This window comes from Rutidosis leptorrhynchoides, chromosome 6 (assembly GCF_046630445.1).
Source record: "Rutidosis leptorrhynchoides isolate AG116_Rl617_1_P2 chromosome 6, CSIRO_AGI_Rlap_v1, whole genome shotgun sequence".
Classification (NCBI taxonomy): Eukaryota; Viridiplantae; Streptophyta; class Magnoliopsida; order Asterales; family Asteraceae; genus Rutidosis; species Rutidosis leptorrhynchoides.
The window spans coordinates 263404221-263421303 of NC_092338.1; positions in this window are offsets into that span (position 1 = coordinate 263404221).

Consider the following 17083-nt stretch of genomic DNA (forward strand, 5'->3'; position numbering starts at 1 on the left):
ATTTTAAAATTTTTTATATTTTACCCAGGATCGAGCGCGGACAGTGATTTAATTTTATTTAAATAATTTATAACCAATTTTATACCATAATGACTAATATAAATAAAGATATTTAATGTAAAAACTTGAGATTTTCTAGAGACTTTTATTCGCTACTGATTAACGACGGAGTAAGAATTTCAGTCCATGAGAGGCGATGGATAACTTATCACACGTTTATATTATAAATTATATTATTATTATTATTATTATATTATTATTAAAAAAAATTGATTTAAGTTTTCAATTGATAGAAACATACAACCGAATGAAATTAGTGATTGAATATTACTATTGTTGATTGAAATTATTTTAAATCGATTATAGAATGTCAATAGAATATGGACAAAGGAACGATGGCCATACTGCGGCATAATTCATCTCACCACTAACCAATTTTATATTTACACATGTTAATAGGCATATTAGACTACCACTTTTCAACTTATTAAATATCCACATACAGATACATTTGAAAGGGGAGCACCACTTCATTTCACAAATCAATCATAGAACCATCTGTCATCTTATTTTCATTTCCCTTTTAAACTACTACTACTATGGCCGTCTCCTTATTAGAACCGGGATACGACCAACACCACTACCATGCTCGAACCACCATCCTCCAATCTCACCTCCATGATCATCTTGAAGCCTCCATCAACCTCAACGACCACCACTGCAACCGGACACCATCTGCTACTTAGTTAATATTTCTATTTAAATTCCTTGATCAAAGACAGTCATCAAACACCCTTGTTTCTGTCCGATACATCTTATCACCATCGTAAATTTTATAGGTCACCACACAACCACCAAACCTCATCACCTCTTGCTTCATTCTTGTTCGACAAACACCTCTTGAACATCACAGCCCAACCATCACTCCACCACTAAACAACCGCCACCATCCCAACCGTAAACAACCACCTGCGATGTATTTTCTTTTTCTTCTTCTTTCTACTTCAGCTGATCAGACAGGTTCGAACAACCCAGCATCAAACACCTACACTCTTGTTTTTAAGTCTAATGTAAAATCGTTACCCCAAACTTTCATTAGAAACCCACCATCTATCTATCCCTATAGTTAACGAAGAAACATGATGGACTGCTGCACTTGCTGATTAAACGGTCACCCAAAACGCACCTCAACAATACCATTCTTGATGCTATCTCATTGCTATTTAATTACTGTTTCTGCTATCACTGTAAATCCATTATCTAACCTTCACCCTATCATCACTTTCCTTCAAGGTTAACTGCTATCGCTATTTATTATGGCTTCCTGTTCCAACTACTGCAACTGAGCCCACGTTTTCTGTTAGAGATTAAAAGCGAAAGGGTGATGGAAAATGATGTTAGAGATTGATGAGATAATGAGATAATGATGGTTGATATAAAGTTTTGTTCCTTCTTTAATTAAGAAAAGAAAGAGGAGGTACAAGAGTAGATAAGCTAGGTGAGAATTAGTGGGAAGCAAGAGGGGACCATTCCTTGACTTTTGATTGATTAGTAAGAACACAGGTGGTACATATGTTCACACTAAATTAATTATATGATTATACCAAGTATTATAAATTACATTTGGGAATCTATTTGATATGATTTTAATATGGAAAATGACGTGAATGAAGTAGTTACATAACAGGCCACCATATTTTTTTTATCCGTGATTCTAATTGCATAATTGGGCTGTGGTTTTATTTGAAAACTTGGGCTGTGAATTTGTTTACACTGTTGGGCCGAGGATCTCTGTTGGGCCGTAACAATAGTTTAATCCAAGCCTAATCTTCTACTACTACCAACAATTCCTCTGCTAGGAGCAAAACGTTTTTCAGTTTTCTGATATAAACGATGATGATATGTATGTAAGACCCGAATACTTTATTGTACATATGTGTGTATAAGTTATTCAAGTTGTGGGGTTTAGGTTGTATTTAATTAAAAGGCAAAAGAAGCTTAACTGGGCATTTGGCGCGCCGCGCGGCCTTATGGCGCTCCGCGCGGCCTTATGGCGTGCCGCGCCATTTCGGGCTGACAGCTCACTTTGTTTTTAATTAGATATTTTGAGGGCAATTGGGTAAATTCACTTGAGGGCCGACCTTAAGGCCCTAGATCAGTTTTAGGGAGCCTCATAACTCCATTTTCATCTACTTCACTTCTTCCAATTTAGTTTCTAGAGAGAGAGAGATTCTTAGTGAGGGAAAGCTTGAATCAAGGAAGAAGGAGGCAATTTCGGATCAAAGTACCGGTATTAAAGTTGTTCATCTTTCCTCTAGCCACGTTTTGATCATAGTGGTATGCTCTAATCTTGATTTCCTTGTTTAATTTGTGAAAGGGTTAGAGTTAGGGTTAATGATGAACTTAAAACCCATTTATGGGTGAATGGGGTGTTTTTGGATGAATTTGGGTCATGAAGACTCAAAGATGACTAACTAGGGTTTTCAAGTGTTAGATTGATGATTATGAACTTAATTGGTTAGTTAAAGTACTAGACCACTTTAATAATATGTAAATGGATGTTATTGGGTATGGATGACCCAAATGGGTGTGTTGACTTTGAAATGGGTCAAATGAGTCTTTAATGACCTAAGCGGTCTAGCAAGTATGAAAACGAGTTAGCCTTGTGACCTAAGTGTATTTTAAACCCATCTTGACGAATGATTAGGGTTTTGGTGTGTGTTGACCCAATTTAGGGTTAAGGGTGCAAATGGGTTGAAATTGCACCTTGGGTCAAAATGGCTTAGAATGGTGAAAGGGTTTGGTTGACCGACTTGAGGTTGCGTTTGATTATATGTATAATGTGATAGGTACGTTACTTTGAGGTTTCACAAGCTCGGGTATCTTTTCACAAGACTTTGAAGTGAGTGGAATAATTATATGCGTATGTATATAATGTATCTATTTGTTGTAGCGTGAAATGTGTAGTGTCGAGGTGCTAAGACACCATGTTTCACGTGAAGAGTGTAGCATCGAGGTGTTAAGATGCCACTCGGGTGTAGCATCGAGGTGTTAAGATGCCACCTAGGAGTGTAGTGTCGAGGTGTTAAGACACCACTCCGTAAATTAATGAGTGATGCATCGAGGTGTTAAGATGCCACTCGGGGTGATGTGCCGAGGTGTTAAGGTGCCATCCTAGGGGTTAGTGGTGCGAGGTGTTAAGTGCCCTAACAGATGTTGTGAACACCGATGGCGTTTTCGCGAGCGCCGTTCCCTTGTACTATTGGTTAACCATGGTTATTTATGTGGTAAGCATATTATATTATTCGAGTTATATTTATATGCGGTTGTTATGCTAGCTTGTGGTATTGGAGGTTTATAGCTTGTTATTGCGACGATAAGCTAATTGTGTTTGTTAGCATGTTTGCGGTTTGTGTAAGTGTATGCAAGTAGGTATAATTATATATGTATTCGTATAATTATTGCATTCACTAAGCTTTGCTTACCCTCTCGTTGTTTACTATTTTTATAGGTTCGGTTGTGGACAAGGGTAAGGGCATTATCATGGATTAGAGATCCCGCTTGTTGATTAAGGGACACTTTTTGGAAGTGTTAGTTCTTGGAGTTTGACCGAGACTTGGGTAGTTTAATCCCAAACGCCATGCTCGTAGTGTAGTTTGGTACTTAAACTTTTTGGCGGTCGAAACTCATATTTTGTATTAAACTCGTAAAACGGCCGAAGTGGGAAACATCTTTTTTATGTTTGAATCGTGATAGTTTTACATACTGGAATGTGTGGTTAAAAGCGTGTGGTCTAAAAATGTCGGGAACTAGTCGATCTTTCTCGCATTTTGAAACTTTCCGGACAGGCCCGAATGACGCGCCGCGCGGCCATCCTGGCGCGCCGCGCCACTTCTCTGTACAGCAATTTTTTTTTTATTTTGTAATTTTGGTCGCGGTTTGGTTTGGGTCGTTACAAGTGGTATCAGAGTATGGTCTAAGGGATTTAGGCGACTTGAGATAGGTGCCTAGACTTAGACTTTAATGTGTATGCGCTTTTTACGGGACTTGTAGGAGACGGGTCGGACCGGGGATTTGGTTAGTGCTTAGGTCTATGTGAACTAACCTTTCACTAATCATTTTGTGTTATTTTAGCAATCATCAAGCGAGATAGACGTTGTACTAGCAAGTTAATGCGACGTGCTCGCGTAACAATGATTAGCTACCATTGTTACGGGTTCAAGACGTGTTAAACAAGCAATGTACGACAAGTATCAACCAAGATGGGGTGGTGTGGTATATGTATGTCGTTCCTTTTCGTTTCGTTGTTTAATCTATATGCATTCTTTAGAATGAAGACGGAAGATGGAACCGGAACGGACGCTCCTATTCATGAGGGGAAGGATGAGTTAACATTAAGGATTGAGGCATAGTTCGAACGCTATATCTTGATTTTTGCCAACAAGGTTAAGCAAGTTCTCCAAGAGTCGTTCGAGGGAATAGTGACCGAGATGGTCCGAGACCAAGTGCCTAAGGCCGTGAATGAAGAGTTAGAAAAGAGGGTTCCTAACCCTCCAGGTGACGGTGACGAAGGAGCAACTATGGGGATTGAATCTCATGCTCCAAAAATTTGCTGATCACTCTTTGGGTAAGAGAAAGTTTGAATCAAGAGGTGCTCCTAGTAAAAGGGCGAGAAGTACGCCCGGAGGTGTTGAAAAAGTGAAGAAGAGGAGTAAGAAAGGTTATGGGCCTACGTGCTTTCGGTGTGGAGGACGAGGTCATTTTGCACGGGATTGTACGAGTGTACCTTTAAGCACGATCAAGTGCTTTATTTGCCAAAAGAAGGGACACCGTAAGTCAGAGTGTTCCGAATCATTTGTAGATCGGGTTAGGAGGTTAGAGCGTGACTATCTGATGATCAGTGGAGCGCAAGGGTCCAACGATGATGTTTCAGGTATTTTCGTCTTTGGTACAAATATGCCTTATTATTGTTTATTTGTGCCGATGGATTCGTGTATGTATTAGGGACTTAAACTTTGCTTCGAGATCTATTTAGACTCAAGTGAACTCGGTGAAGATTCAGTTTGTTGATGGTTTTGATGATAGTGCACCAGGGTAGCGCCTGAGTCGTTGACTCGTGGAAACGCGCCCTGGGGACGAATGCATAGTGGTAATACGTAGTATTGATGCGGGTGACATTCCTAATGGAAACACCCTATGATGACATTTGTATTGACGGACGAGGGCGTAAGACTTGGTGCAACCAAGCATTTCTTAGTGATAGGGTAAATGAATCCACTAAGCCATGAGAACGAACTTTGGCGTTAGGTTGTGAGCGCGTGTTCGCGTTTGTAGTGAAGTGGGTGAAACCCTTGAGAGCATGTGTGTATCGTTGATCGGATGCTCTCGTAGTGGTAATGGGTAGAAAGGATTTGATAGTTGGAAAAGTCTACCTTGCGGGTAGCGGTAATTTCATTCTAAAAGGATACGTGTTATGTTGACATTGTGTCATCACTTTAGTGGCACAATCGGGTGACGGTAGACGTTAGTATTTATTATTATCGAATTGAGCTCTCGAGAATTTAGGAAGAGGGACCGACTCCAAGTATGGTCGTGTACGACGGTAAATGGCGAAATCGTTTGACTTTGTAATCTTGACGACTTGATTTAGGAACGAGGTTCTACGTTGGGAAGTTGGTAGTGTTACATCAAAGAAATTGTTTCAACTTTATTAGGATTTATATTCCTACCGAGGAAGCGTAATGGGATTTGAGAAAGGGTACGATGCCTCATTGTCGTATACTTTGGGTAGAAGTTACAAGATAGCCATTTTGTGTACTACGGGGAAATTAGATATATGTGTTTATTTGGGGTCATCTCTCCGTTGACCGCGTTTGACTTGTGATAGGTGATGAGGGATATCCGGAAGGATTAACTCTTCGTTACCACCCTTGGTTGTGATGGATGGTTAGCGGCTCTCGGGAAGAACTGTTACTTGTATATTTACGATTTTAATTGCCCGTAGGAATTGTGCACATAGCCGTTTTGTGCACATGGTTGTGAGTAATAGTCGGTTTTACTCACACATTGGTATTAATAGTGCGGTAGCCGTGTTTCACTCACATATTGTTGGTAGTGTTGCAATAGCCATTTTTGCGCACTACGGATATATCACGATAGCCGTTTTTGTACACCTTGAGTTTTGTATTGAATAACCTTCTTATTGTTAGTATTGAAAACTACTGGTTGTATACGCCGGTGGTTCGGTCATGAGGACCATGTTGTGTGACTAGTGATACAATAGCCGTGTTCTGATCAAATACTTGCGGTAGATGCGTATTAGCCGTGTATGCGTACTAAGAGGAGTGTTAGGTGGAAGGTGTTATCCGTAAGGATTCATTTTTACTTGGCCTTCATCTTTTGGGTTGTTGACATTAGGTTGAGACTTGGTGGTTTTTAGCATTGTACTTGGTAAGGGTACGCTAGGGGATTGATATCTTGGCACGATATCGGTCAAGTTCTTCCCGATATAAGGGATTGAGCAAACTTTGTGCTCGGAATTGTGGACTTTATTAAATTGCGGGTGACAATTTGGTTATTAATGTTGACTCTTAGAGAATGATTGCCTAGAGAAGTTGGAAGAATACGTGACGACTTCGCGTATTCTAAGTGATCATTATAGACTTCGGATGTTGTGTGTATTGCACGTTTCGGAATGCGTGCAAGTGTGTATTTAGTTATTGGAATAATCTTCGAATTAATGATTAATTGACGATTCGATTTCAATGGCAGTTTTGTGATTGTGTGGCGAGTGTTGTACGCTCTTGACGGCCACTCTTTTCTTTTATGATTTTGGGGGTGTACGCGGTGTGCCGTTCTAGAGGCATTTCCGTTAATCGCGTTCGTGTGCAAGTAGAGTCTTGGTGGTTAACTATCCTTTTGTATGTAGGTAACCGGGTTAATGGTTAGGACCAAGTTGGAAAGGTGTAAGCCTTGGTGTTCCAAGCGCCTCCTTAGTGTTGAGATGGAATATAAGTAGACTAGCTATGCGGCCTAGGTGGATAGTGACTAGCGGTGCCGCTAGGAAGTCATGGGTGTCGAGCCGTAAGGTTCGTTAGATTTGTGTGACCGCGTGTAGTTAGGTGACGTGTGACATCAGGAGTAGACCCCGTAAGGGTCGAGTCTGGGAGACTCGGTGTTAGTAATCGGAGTTGGATAACACAACGTCAGGTGCCTCCTTATACCTACTAGTGTAACTTTTGACCCCGATGATGTGATTGCTTTGATTTTGGGTACCGGTGAAAAACCCGAATTTACAATGGTGGTATAGTGTGATGTTTAGCGAGCGTTGACACTCAAATGATTTGAAAGACCGAGGTTCGAATATCTTATAGCGAGTCCTTGGAAGGATTATTTAGTATGACCAACGTCGGAGAATGCGGAAAAGTTCCTATCTAGTAGACGTGATGAGCGAACGGGTGTCGCTCATTTAGGAAAGGAAAGCTTCGATGGTCTTCGAAAAAGTCCCAAGTTGGACTTTGGAGTTAATTGCGAAGGTAGTTAGCGACGTGAGACGGTATGGCGAAGTTCCCGATAGAGGGATACGAGAGATTTTCAAAAAGTGTCGGGATGATTCCCGAATATTCCACGATTGATAGGCGTGACGACAATGATTGTCGGTGGATTTTACTACTTTTAGGACGATTATGGATTGTAGGGTACGAGTTTGGATACTCGGCGTAAGAGCAAACGGTTGTAGTTATTGTGTCTCGTGGGTTGATTACCCGATATCGTGAAATGATGGAGTGCTATGGCTTTTGGAAAGATATATTATGATGTTTTCACGGTGTATTTCCGAGTGAGTGGTGAGAATTTTGATCGAATGGAAGTGTGAAGTACGGTTGTTGTATTATGATGCGTTAGTGTACGAAGTGAGAACCCGGATGAGTGATTGCTACAAGTGTAATTCCGCATTGGAGACGGAAATGTTCAAGGTAGAGTGCTTAACTTCTAGTATTTGGTGCAGATCACGAGGACGTGATCCAATCTAAGTGGGGGAGAGTTGTAAGACCCGAATATTTTATTGTACTTATGTGTGTATAAGTTATTCAAGTTGTGGGGTTTAGGTTGTATTTAATTAAAAGGAAAAAGAAGCTGAACTGGGCATTTGGCGCGCCGTGCGGCCTTATGGCGTGCCGCGCCATTTCGGGCTGACAGCTCACTTTGTTTTTAATTAGATATTTTGAGGGCAATTGGGTAAATTCACTTGAGGGGCGACCTTAAGGCCCTAGATCAGTTTTGGGGAGCCTCATAATTCCATTTTCATCTACTTCACTTCTTCCAATTTAGTTTCTAGAGAGAGAGAGATTCTTAGTGAGGGAAAGCTTGAATCAAGGAAGAAGGAGGCGATTTCGGATCAAAGTGCGGGTATTAAAGTTGTTCATCTTTCCTCTAGCTACGTTTTGATCATAGTGGTATGCTCTAATCTTGATTTCCTTGTTTAATTTGTTAAAAGGTTAGAGTTAGGGTTAATGATGAACTTAAAACCCATTTATGGGTGAATGGGGTGTTTTTGGATGAATTTGGGTCATGAAGACTCAAAGATGACTAACTAGGGTTTTCAAGTGTTAGATTGATGATTATGAACTTAATTGGTTAGTTAAAGTACTAGACCACTTTAATAATATGTAAATGGGTGTTATTGGGTATGGATGACCCAAATGGGTGTGTTGACTTTGAAATGGGTCAAATGAGTCTTTAATGACCTAAGCGGCCTAGCAAGTATGAAAACGAGTTAGCCTTGTGACCTAAGTGTATTTTAAACCCATCTTGACGAATGATTAGGGTTTTGGTGTGTGTTGACCCAATTTAGGGTTAAGGGTGCAAATGGGTTGAAATTGCACCTTGGGTCAAAATGGCTTAGAATGGTGAAAGGGTTTGGTTGACCGACTTGAGTTTGCGTTTGATTATATGTATAATGTGATAGGTACATTACTTTGAGGTTTCGCAAGCTCGGGTATCTTTTCACAAGACTTTGAAGTGAGTGGAATAATTATATGCGTATGTATATAATGTATCTATTTGTTGTAGCGTGAAATGTGTAGTGTCGAGGTGCTAAGACACCATGTTTCACGTGAAGAGTGTAGCATCGAGGTGTTAAGATGCCACTCGAGTGTAGCATCGAGGTGTTAAGATGCCACCTAGGAGTTTAGTGTCGAGGTGTTAAGACACCACTTCGTAAATTAATGAGTGATGCATCGAGGTGTTAAGATGCCACTCGGGGTGATGTGCCTAGGTGTTAAGGTGCCACCCTAGGGGTTAGTGGTGCGAGGTGTTAAGTGCCCTAACGGATGTTGTGAACACCGATGGCGTTTTCGCGAGCGCCGTTCCCTTGTACTATTGGTTAACCATGGTTATTTATGTGGTAAGCAAATTATATTATTCGAGTTATATTTATATGCGGTTGTTATGCTAGCTTGTGGTATTGGAGGTTTATAGCTTGTTATTGCGACGATAAGCTAATTGTGTTTGTTAGCATGTTTGCGGTTTGTGTAAGTGTATGTAAGTAGGTATAATTATATATGTATTCGTATAATTATTGCATTCACTAAGCTTTGCTTACCCTCTCGTTGTTTACTATTTTTATAGGTTCGGTTGTGGACAAGGGTAAGGGCATTATCATGGATTAGAGATCCCGCTTGTTGATTAGGGGACGCTTTTTGGAAGTGTTAGTTCTTGGATTTTGACTGAGACTTGGGTAGTTTAATCCCAAACGCCATGCTCGTAGTGTAGTTTGGTACTTAAACTTTTTGGCGGTCGAAACTCATATTTTGTATTAAAATCGTAAAACGGCCGAAGTGGGAAACATCTTTTTTATGTTTGAATCGTGATAGTTTTACATATTGGAATGTGTGGTTAAAAGCGTGTGGTCTAAAAATGTCGGGAACTAGTCGATCTTTCTCGCATTTTGAAACTTTCCGGACAGGCCCGAATGGCGCGCCGCGTGGTCGTCCTGGCGCGCCGCGCCACTTTTCTGTACAGCAAATTTTTTTTTATTTTGTATTTTGGTCGCGGTTTGGTTTGGGTCGTTACAAGTGGTATCAGAGCATGGTCTAAGGGATTTAGGCGACTTGAGATAGGTGCCTAGACTTAGACTTTAATGTGTATGCGCTTTTTGCGGGACTTGTAGGAGACGGGTCGGACCGTGGATTTGGTTAGTGCTTACGTCTATGTGAACTAATCTTGCACTAATCGTTTTGTGTTGTTTTAGCAATCATCAAGCGAGATAGATGTTGTACTAGCAAGTTAATGCGACGTGCTCGCGTAACAATGATTAGCTACCATTGTTACGGGTTCAAGACGTGTCAAACAAGCAATGTACGACGAGTATCAACCAAGATGGGGCGGTGTGGTATATGTATGTCGTTCCTTTTCATTTCGTTGTTTAATCTATATGCATTCTTTAGAATGAAGACGGAAGATGGAACCGGAACGGACGCGCCTATTCATGAGGGGAAGGATGAGTTAACATTAAGGATTGAGGCGTAGTTCGAACGCTATATATTGATTTTCGCCAACAAGGTTAAGCAAGTTCTCCAAGAGTCGTTCGAGGGAATAGTGACCGAGATGGTCCGAGACCAAGTGCCTAAGGCCGTGAAGGAAGAGTTAGAAAAGAGGGTTCCTAACCCTCCAGGTGACGGTGACGAAGGAGCAACTATGGGGATTGAATCTCATGCTCCAAAAATTTGCTGATCACTCTTTGGGTAAGAGAAAGTTTGAATCAAGAGGTGCTCCTAGTAAAAGGGTGAGAAGTACGCCCGGAGGTGTTGAAAAAGTGAAGAAGATGAGTAAGACAGGTTATGGGCCTACGTGCTTTCGGTGTGGAGGACGAGGTCATTTTGCACGAAATTGTACGAGTGTACCTTTAAGCACGATCAAGTGTTTTATTTGCCAAAAGAAGGGACACCGTAAGTCGGAGTGCTCCGAATCATTTGTAGATCGGGTTAGGAGGTTAGAGCGTGACTATCTGATAATCAGTGGAGCGCAAGGGTCCAACGATGATGTTTCAGGTATTTTTGTCTTTGGTACAAATATGCCTTATTATTGTTTATTTGTGCCGATGGATTCGTGTATGTATTAGGGACTTAAACTTTGCTTCGAGATCTATTTAGACTCAAGTGAACTCGGTGAAGATTCGGTTTGTTGATGGTTTTGATGATAGTGCTCCAGGGTAGCGCCTGAGTCGTTGACTCGTGGAAATGCGCCCTGGGGACGAATGCATAGTGGTAATACGTAGTATTGATGCGGGTGACATTCCTAATGAAAACACCCTATGATGACATTTGTATTGACGGACGAGGGCGTAAGACTTGGTGCAACCAAGCATTTCTTAGTGATAGGGTAAATGAATCCACTAAGCCATGAGAATGAACTTTGGCGTTAGGTTGTGAGCGCGTGTTCGCGTTTGTTGTGAAGTGGGTGAAACCCATGAGAGCATGTGTGTATCGTTGATCGGATGCTCTCGTAGTGGTAATGGGTAGAAAGGATTTGATAGTTGGAAAATTCTACCTTGCGGGTAGCGGTAATTTCGTTCTAAAAGGATACGTGTTATGTTGACATTGTGTCATCACTTTAGTGGCGCAATCGGGTGACGGTAGACGTTAGTATTTATTATTATCGAATTGAGCTCTCGAGAATTCAGGAAGAGGGACCGACACCAAGTATGGTCGTGTACGACGGTAAATGGTGAAATCGTTTGACTTTGTAATCTTGACGATTTGATTTAGGAACGAGGTTCTATGTTGGGAAGTTGGTAGTGTTACATCAAAGAAATTGTGTCGACTTTATTAGGATTTATATTCCTACCGAGGAAGCGTAATGGGATTTGAGAAAGGGTACGATGCCTCATTGTCGTATACTTTGGGTAGTAGTTACAAAATAGCCATTTTGTGTACTACGAGGAAATTAGATATATGTGTTTATTTGGGGTCATCTCTCCGTTGAACGCGTTTGACTTGTGATAGGTGATGAGGGATATCCGGAAGGATTAACTCTTCGTTACCACCCTTGGTTGTGATGGATGGCTAGCGGCTCTCGGGAAGAACCGTTACTTGTATATTTACGATTTTAATTGCCCGTAGGAATTGTGCACATAGCCGTTTTGTGCATATGGTTGTGAGTAATAGTCGGTTTTACTCACACATTGGTATTAATAGTGCGGTAGCCGTGTTTCACTCACATATTGTTGGTAGTGTTGCAATAGCCATTTTTGCGCACTACGGATATATCACGATAGCCGTTTTTGTACACCTTGAGTTTTGTATTGAATAACCTTCTTATTGTTAGTATTGAAAACTACTGGTTGTATACGCCGGTGGTTCGATCATGAGGACCATGTTGTGTGACTAGTGATACAATAGCCGTGTTCTGATCAAATACTTGTGGTAGATGCGTATTAGCCGTGTATGCGTACTAAGAGGAGTGTTAGGTGGAAGGTGTTATCCGTAAGGATTCGTTTTTACTTGGCCTTCATCTTTTGGGTTGTTGACATTAGGTTGAGACTTGGTGGTTTTTAGCATTGTAGTTGGTAAGGGTACGCTAGGGGATTGATATCTTGGCACGAGATCGGTTAAGTTCTTCCCGATATAAGGGATTGAGCAAACTTTGTGCTCGGAACTGTGGACTTTATTAAATTGCAGGTGACAATTTGGTTATTAATGTTGACTCTTAGAGAATGATTGCCTAGAGAAGTTGGAAGAATACGTGACGATTTCGCGTATTCTAAGTGATCATTATAGACTTCGGATGTTGTGTGTATTGCACGTTTCGGAATGCGTGCAAGTGTGTATTTAGTTATTGGAATAATCTTCGAATTAATGATTAATTGACGATTCGATTTCAATGGCGGTTTTGTGATTGTGTGGCGAGTGTTGTACGCTCTTGACGGCCACTCTTTTCTTTTATGATTTTGGGGGTGTACGCGGTGTGCCGTTCTAGAGGCATTTCCGTTAATTGCGTTCGTGTGCGAGTAGAGTCTTGGTGGTTAACTATCCTTATGTATGTAGGTAACCGGGTTAATGGTTAGGACCAAGTTGGAAAGGTGTAAGCCTTGGTGTTCCAAGCGCCTCCTTAGTGTTGAGATGAAATATAAGTAGACTAGCTATGTGGCCTAGGTGGATAGTGACTAGCAGGTGCTGCTAGGAAGTCATGGGTGTCGAGCCGTAAGGTTCGTTAGATTTGTGTGACCGCGTGTAGTTAGGTGTCGTGTGACATCAGGAGTAGACCCCGTAAGGGTCGAGTCTGGGAGACTCGGTGTTAGTAATCGGAGTTGGATAACACAACGTCAGGTGCCTCCTTATACCTACTAGTGTAACTTTTGACCCCGATGATGTGATTGCTTTGATTTTGGGTACCGGTGAGAAACCCGAATTTACAACGGTGGTATAGTGTGATGTTTAGCGAGCGTTGACACTCAAATGATTTGAAAGACCGAGGTTCGAATATCTTATAGCGAGTCCTTGGAAGGATTATTTAGTATGACCAACGCCGGAGAATGTGGAAAAGTTCCTATCTAGTAGACGTGATGAGCGAACGGGTGTCGCTCATTTAGGAAAGGAAAGCTTCGATGGTCTTCGAAAAAGTCCCAAGTTGGACTTTAGAGTTAATTGCGAAAGTAGTTAGCGACGTGAGACGGTATGGCGAAGTTCCCGATAGAGGGATACGAGAGATTTTCGAAAAGTGTCGGGATGATTCATGAATATTCCACGATTGATAGGCGTGACGACAATGATTGTCGGTGGATTGTACTACTTTTAGGACGATTGTGGAGTGTAGGGTACGAGTTTGGATACTCGGCGTAAGAGCAAATGGTTGTAGTTATTGTGTTTCGTGGGTTGATTACCCGATAGTGTACGAAGTGAGAACCCGGATGAGTGATTGCTACAAGTGTAATTCCGCATTGGAGACGGAAATGTTCAAGGTAGAGTGCTTAACTTCTAGTATTTGGTGCAGATCACGAGGACGTGATCCAATCTAAGTGGGGGAGAGTTGTAGGACCCGAATATTTTATTGTACTTATGTGTGTATAAGTTATTCAAGTTGTGGGGTTTAGGTTGTATTTAATTAAAAGGCAAAAGAAGCTGAACTGGGCATTTGGCGCGCCGCGCAGCCTTATGGCGTGCCGCGCCATTTCGGGCTGACAGCTCACTTTGTTTTTAATTAGATATTTTGAGGGCAATTGGGTAAATTCACTTGAGGGCCGACCTTAAGGCCCTAGATCAGTTTTGGGGAGCCTCATAACTCCATTTTCATCTACTTCACTTCTTCCAATTTAGTTTCTAGAGAGAGAGAGATTCTTAGTGAGGGAAAGCTTGAATCAAGGAAGAAGGAGGCGATTTCGGATCAAAGTGCGGGTATTAAAGTTGTTCATCTTTCATCTAGCTACGTTTTGATCATAGTGGTATGCTCTAATCTTGATTTCCTTGTTTAATTTGTGAAAGGGTTAGAGTTAGGGTTAATGATGAACTTAAAACCCATTTATGGGTGAATGGGGTATTTTTGGATGAATTTGGGTCATGAAGACTCAAAGATGACTAACTAGGGTTTTCAAGTGTTAGATTGATGATTATGAACTTAATTGGTTAGTTAAAGTACTAGAACACTTTAATAATATGTAAATGGGTGTTATTGGGTATGGATGACCCAAATGGGTGTGTTGACTTTGAAATGGGTCAAATGAGTCTTTAATGACCTAAGCGGCCTAGCAAGTATGAAAACGAGTTAGCCTTGTGACCTAAGTGTGTTTTAAACCTATCTTGACGAATGATTAGGGTTTTGGTGTGTGTTGACCCAATTTAGGGTTAAGGGTGCAAATGGGTTGAAATTGCACCTTGGGTCAAAATGGCTTAGAATGGTGAAAGGGTTTGGTTGACCGACTTGAGTTTGCGTTTGATTATATGTATAATGTGATAGGTACGTTACTTTGAGGTTTCGCAAGCTCGGGTATCTTTTCACAAGACTTTGAAGTGAGTGGAATAATTATATGCGTATGTATATAATGTATCTATTTGTTGTAGCGTGAAATGTGTAGTGTCGAGGTGCTAAGACACCATGTTTCACTTGAAGAGTGTAGCATCGAGGTGTTAAGATGCCACTCGGGTGTAGCATCGAGGTGTTAAGATGCCACCTAGGAGTGTAGTGTCGAGGTGTTAAGACACCACTCCGTAAATTAATGAGTGATGCATCGAGTTGTTAAGATGCCACTCGGGGTGATGTGCCGAGGTGTTAAGGTGCCACCCTAGGGGTTAGTGGTGCGAGGTGTTAAGTGCCCTAACGGATGTTGTGAACACCGATGGCGTTTTCGCGAGCGCCGTGAAATGTCCCGTTCTTATTGATTAAAAACGTTCCATATTAATTGATTTCGTTGCGAGGTTTTGACCTCTATATGAGACGTTTTTCAAAGACTGCATTCATTTTTAAAACAAACCATAACCTTTATTTCATAAATAAAGGTTTAAAAAGCTTTACGTAGATTATCAAATAATGATAATCTAAAATATCCTGTTTACACACGACCATTACATAATGGTTTACAATACAAATATGTTACATCGAAATCAGTTTCTTGAATGCAGTTTTTACACAATATCATACAAACATGGACTCCAAATCTTGTCCTTATTTTAGTATGCAACAGCGGAAGCTCTTAATATTCACCTGAGAATAAACATGCTTTAAACGTCAACAAAAATGTTGGTGAGTTATAGGTTTAACCTATATATATCAAATCGTAACAATAGACCACAAGATTTCATATTTCAATACACATCCCATACATAGAGATAAAAATCATTCATATGGTGAACACCTGGTAACCGACAATAACAAGATGCATATATAAGAATATCCCCATCATTCCGGGACACCCTTCGGATATGATATAAATTTCGAAGTACTAAAGCATCCGGTACTTTGGATGGGGTTTGTTAGGCCCAATAGATCTATCTTTAGGATTCGCGTCAATTAGGGTGTCTGTTCCCTAATTCTTAGATTACCAGACTTAATAAAAAGGGGCATATTCGATTTTGATAATTCAACCATAGAATGTAATTTCACGTACTTGTGTCTATTTTGTAAATCATTTATAAAACCTGCATGTATTCTCATCCCAAAAATATTAGATTTTAAAAGTGGGACTATAACTCACTTTCACAGATTTTTACTTCGTCGGGAAGTAAGACTTGGCCACTGTTGATTCACGAACCTATAACAATATATACATATATATTAAAGTATGTTCAAAATATATTTACAACACTTTTAATATATTTTGATGTTTTAAGTTTATTAAGTCAGCTGTCCTCGTTAGTAACCTATAACTAGTTGTCCACAGTTAGATGTACAGAAATAAATCGATAAATATTATCTTGAATCAATCCACGACCCAGTGTATACGTATCTCAGTATTGATCACAACTCAAACTATATATATTTTGGAATCAACCTCAACCCTGTATAGCTAACTCCAACATTCACATATAGAGTGTCTATGGTTGTTCCGAAATATATATAGATGTGTCGACATGATAGGTCGAAACATTGTATACGTGTCTATGGTATCTCAAGATTACATAATATACAATACAAGTTGATTAAGTTATGGTTGGAATAGATTTGTTACCAATTTTCACGTAGCTAAAATGAGAAAAATTATCCAATCTTGTTTTACCCATAACTTCTTCATTTTAAATCCGTTTTGAGTGAATCAAATTGCTATGATTTCATATTGAACTCTATTTTATGAATCTAAACAGAAAAAGTATAGGTTTATAGTCGGAAAAATAAGTTACAAGTCGTTTTTGTAAAGGTAGTCATTTCAGTCGAAAGAACGACGTCTAGATGACCATTTTAGAAAACATACTTCCACTTTGAGTTTAACCATAATTTTTGGATATAGTTTCATGTTCATAATAAAAATCATTTTCTCAGAATAACAACTTTAAAATCAAAGTTTATCATAGTTTTTAATTAACTAACCCAAAACAGCCCGCGGTGTTACTACGACGGCGTAAATCCGGTTTTACGGTGTTTTTCGTGTTTCCAGGTT